This window comes from Palaemon carinicauda, chromosome 43 (genome assembly GCF_036898095.1).
Source record: "Palaemon carinicauda isolate YSFRI2023 chromosome 43, ASM3689809v2, whole genome shotgun sequence".
NCBI lineage: Eukaryota > Metazoa > Arthropoda > Malacostraca > Decapoda > Palaemonidae > Palaemon > Palaemon carinicauda.
Genome location: NC_090767.1, coordinates 32,409,972 through 32,415,286, shown reverse-complemented (window position 1 = coordinate 32,415,286; position 5,315 = coordinate 32,409,972).

Genomic DNA, 5,315 nt, shown 5'->3' with positions numbered 1-5,315 from the left:
TCCTACCAGGTGAACTGCTTCAAAAAACGGAGCAGTTTATTGAAAAACTATGTCTTGAATCATTCAGAGCATTACAAAAAGATGAAATCAATATTCCAGAATCCACCATCAAATATTTGTCCAAGTTCTGTTATCATATGAAATTGCCAGCCGAAGAGCTAACTGGCGCCTTCCTGAAGAAAGTGACCACTTCCCATGGCTCCTTACTTTACAGTTTCCCTCATAAAGGGATGATGGAATTCATGGCAGCTCTGTCTTTCCCTATGAAATTGACAAACCAATGCTGGGACCAATCTGTAAACACAGCCACACCTACAAAGATCTTTGAAATGCTTCTTGGAGGGAGTATCCCTGAAAACCTTCACAAATATCAAAATATGCTGATACAGATGATCAGCCTATTCCATGTGGGTGACGGGGACGAGATGAAGGTGTCATTAGATGCCAAGATTGAGGCAGTGGAACTCCTAGTAAGGTCGGGAGTGAACGACAAAGACTCTGACCTAAGAGTCTTGAAGAATATCAAATGTGATCATTCTTCTTTAAGATGGGTAGCACAGAATTTCGAGTTGTTTGATGAAGACACCAGAATTGAAGATCATACAATTGATGTGTACATTGCCCTCCTTAGAGCCACAGATGCCCCTCTCCCAAACAGAGAGAGAATTAAAATCAGAATAGAACTTAATGACACTGATGGGTTAGTTGAACTACAAAGGCAACTTTGCCGGCATCTCATCGACCCATCAAGGATAATTCTACATAACCATTTCGAAGGAGATTCAGAGCCGACCGTAGAAGAGAGAGAGTCAATCAAGACTCTACTCACCAATGAGTAAGTTATTATTATTTGACAGTTATTTTGAACATTACAAGATATATATAATAATCAAATATCTCTATAACAATACACTGGTACATGATCATACATACAAACATATGCACATGCACAATATATAGGCCTACTAATAAAGTCAGAGAGAGAGAGAGAGAGAGAGAGAGAGAGAGAGAGAGAGCTCATAAGCTTTAGTATAACAATCAACTTGAGTCTTGTAAACAATATATTTCATATTGTCAGTATCATCATTATCATCATTGTCTCAATTAGACTCATAATAAGTCGGCTAAACATAAAAAAGTCCAGATTTTAATTTCTCATTTTTCGGTAATATTAATTTCCATATTTTACGAAATTACTCTTTTTTACTTCTCGTTTTCGTCATCATCATCATCATCATCATCATCATCATAATCATAATCATCATCATCATCATCAACTTGATAATAAAATTCCCAATCAAATCCAATAACTATTTCTTTCTTTTCTTTTCTTCTCTTTGGAACAGTTGTGTAAGATACAAAGGCATCTGGGACCCAACGTTCCAAATCCCTCCAAATATTAGAGCGCTCGAAGTCAGGTTGAAGGACCATCCCAGCCTCGACGCCTTCTGTCAATCTTTGGAAAAGACAAAACAGATTAGACATTTACGTAAGTAATAATAATATTATTTTCTCTGTTCCTTTCCTCCGAGGGACATTACAATACCTGGCCTCCTTTCCCTCATCCTCATCCTGTCATTCAGTCTGTTAATATCGTTGTTATCATTATCAATATCATTGTTAACATCATTATTATCATCATTATTACTCTATAGATGTAGAACATTATATTCAGAGGTCTCAATCAGGTTTTATTTTCACAAAAAGGAAAATATTGTTTTCATCTGATTGGAATTTGATATAAAAGCTTTCGATGTTAAGTTTTAATTTCTTTCCTTCCATATATTAAAAGGAAATATCTCATTTCTATGGCGTTGATTTGATTAATAATGATAGAAATGAATCAAAATGATCATGATTGTAATGAATAGGAAACTGATAAAAGCACCAGTCATAGTCAGACGCGTCTCCTCCTGACTCCGCCTCCTTCCTGCGCTGATTGGTTCTCTACAAGGATGTGGGCGGAGTTATCCGAACGGGAGAACCAATCAGCAAAAGGAAAGTGAAAAGGTATCGGCCAATGAAATTGGGCCAATTAAATGAAGCTGAGTTGTTATTGGCTGAGGTGATTTAGATAGTGCATAATGTGAGAGTTTCATGAGGAGACTGATGACATTCCTTATGCGAGCTGCTACAATGGTCGCTTGCACACACAAACACACATTGACACCCGCACGCACAAACGCACACACACACGTATTAACAAAACCTCACAGACTCACTCGTACTTTTGCCTCTAAATTATTATTATTATTGTTGTTGTTGTTATTATTATTATTATTATTATTATTATTATTATTCCCATTTGACATTTTCCTTTAGAATCTAGAGAAAGAAACACATAGAAAATGTTCAGTTTTGATTATCATTTTTCTCAACGTTCTTCTTCTTCTCCTTCTTCTTTTTCTTCCTCTTCTTCTTATTCTTCTTCTTCTTCTTCTTCTTATTCTTCTTCTTCTTCTTTCTCTTTCAGATATTCGCTTCAGTGTCAACGACGTCAGCAGCGTCAGTCGCCCCATCCCTTTCTTGGAGGAGGATGCATATGTCCGTGTCAATGTCAGTGACGTCAAGGAAGAAGACTTCGAGAAGGTTGGGGACATCCTTCGGACATTGCAACCACAGGATGCAAGGAGGTGAGGAGACATCATTCCTTATAAGAGAGAGAGAGAGAGAGAGAGAGAGAGAGAGAGAGAGAGAGAGAGAGAGAGTATTATTATTATATCATTATTATATTGTTCATTATTAAGTTTACCTAATACTCTGAGAAAATAGGCCTATGTCCTGTCAAAATAGATATGCATATATATAGGCCTACTGTGATTACCCTTTCACACACACACACACACACACACACTTATGTACGTTTATCATCCTCTTATGCCCATATGTTCCTAACAATAGAAAGCATCGAGTGAAGTTGGAATTCCTCTCCTTTTTAATCTATTATTAGGAACACACACACGCTCCCTCACTCACCCTCCCGCTCTCTCTCTCTCTCCATTGGTATTCGTGTGTGTGCGTGTGTGCGTGTATGTGTCTGAATGCACTCTTCCATCTTAACGAAACAAGATAACAATAAAAGCATAAGATAATGAATAAATGTGGATGACATCATTTCCTTTCTTCTTCTTTTCATTTCATTTCATTTCATCCCATTTTATTCCTTTCCTTCTTCTTCCCAACAGATCGTTTGAGTCAATCCAGTTTTCTGGGCAATCCGGTTTCCTCCGTGTTCCCTGGGGAGGACGAGGAGCCCTGAGGTCATCCTCAGACTCCTCGCCTCCTTGAAGGGAGTCAGGGTGAGATACATCTGGTTCCCAGAAGAAGAACGACCAGATGACGAAGCCTTAGTCAGAGAGATGTTTCTTAAGGCAAAGGAATCCACCGGATGTAGAGGTGGTGTTCAATGGTGTTTATTGGTGAGTTTGCTTCTTCTTTTTATACTTCTTCCTGTTTTTCATAGGTGTTTTACGATCTCTCTCTCTCTCTCTCTCTCTCTCTCTCTCTCTCTCTCTCTCTCTCTCTCTCTCTCTCTCTCTCTCTCTCTTCCACCAACGTTCCAAACCTTTCAGTAGGTGATGATCCAGGATAAATAACTGTATTCACTATAGGCCTAGTTTCAAAATTTTATTTCTTTAAGATTTGGCTCTTGATTTTTTATTATTAGTTATTATTATTAAGAAGATATATATATATATATATATATATATATATATATATATATATATATATATATATATATATATATATGTATATATATATATATATATATATATATATATATATATATAGAGAGAGAGAGAGAGAGAGAGAGAGAGAGAGAGAGAGAGAGAGAGAGAGTTGATATGTATAGCAATTTCCATCTCATTATTATCTCCTGTTATCTCTGATTCTTTTGTTTGTTATCCTTTGATCAGAACCTGTGATCATGTGTGTTTGCACCTCATTATTTCCTGTTCCCTTCAATTATCTCCTCATTGCCTTTAACTCCCATCATATTCATCTTCTGCCTTTCCTTTATTATATTATTACTTCTTTCAATAATGAATAGAATAATCTTTGCCTATGTTTTTTTTTAGCTTTTGTGTTTATTCATTGCATTTATCCAAAGTCTTTTTCTTAATGGTGTTGTCTATTTTGCTCGTCAGGTGGCTTTAAAGTTGATAAAAATCGCCGTGAAGAACAAGATGAAGAAGAAGAAGACGTTCATCAGAGTTATTTCTTCAGCTACCAAATTCTAACTCATAATCACTGTTCATCATTAAGTGGTCAAAATAGTGTTACAATACCAATAAGGGATTCATGGTAATCTACCTTTCTATAATGATTAGATTATAAAATTCACTTTCAGATTATAAAGGTGATTTCTGTAAAGGATTCTGATATGTGACATTGAAAAGAGGTGACGTAAATTGTGTTGTCCAGGGAACATGGTAAGGAGAAGATTTGCCTTCTGCAGGCAGGATATAAAAAAACTCCTGTTTAAACCTACTGCTATAACGTGTACGGCTGCTCGTTATGGGCAAACTATAAGCGTGAATCGATGAGACGTATCACAGTCATTCACAATGATATCCTAGGACGCCTCACTAATACCCCGAGGCACCATTCAGCTCCAGTGATATTTATTGAAAATAAACTGGATAAACTAAAAACCGTCATTCGACACTCTATAGTAAGTCTCACCTCCCGCCTACATTCTAGTGAAAATCCCCTAATTCAAAATGTGCTTGCAAGTGCTGCTAGAATAAAATCCAAAATGTGGGAAACCTGGAGTAGGGAAGCGTCAGTGCAATGAATTGTATTTACTCATCTCTGTTGTTGTGGCTATGCAAAATCTTCATCTCTAAATAACATTGGAATAATATCCAGTAATGGTATGATAACGTGTTTCATTATATTATATCTTTGCTGTCTGGAAGTCCTGCTGTTTTCATCATTATTATTAAGCAATAATGCTACTATGATTTTATTACCCAGACCTTAGAACTCTGGGATCAACCTGCTAATTGATGTTTGTACTGTATCACCGATAATATTGCATATCTTATCTTTCTTACTGATGTCATAAATGTAAGATCAATGTACCTCTATTGTAATTCTGTACATGGCTTTTGCTGATATAAAGATTATTATTATATATATATATATATATATATATATATATATATATATATATATATATATATATATATATATATATATATATATATATATATATATATACACAAATATATATATATATATATATATATATATATATATATATATATATATATATATATATATATATATATATATATATATATATATAT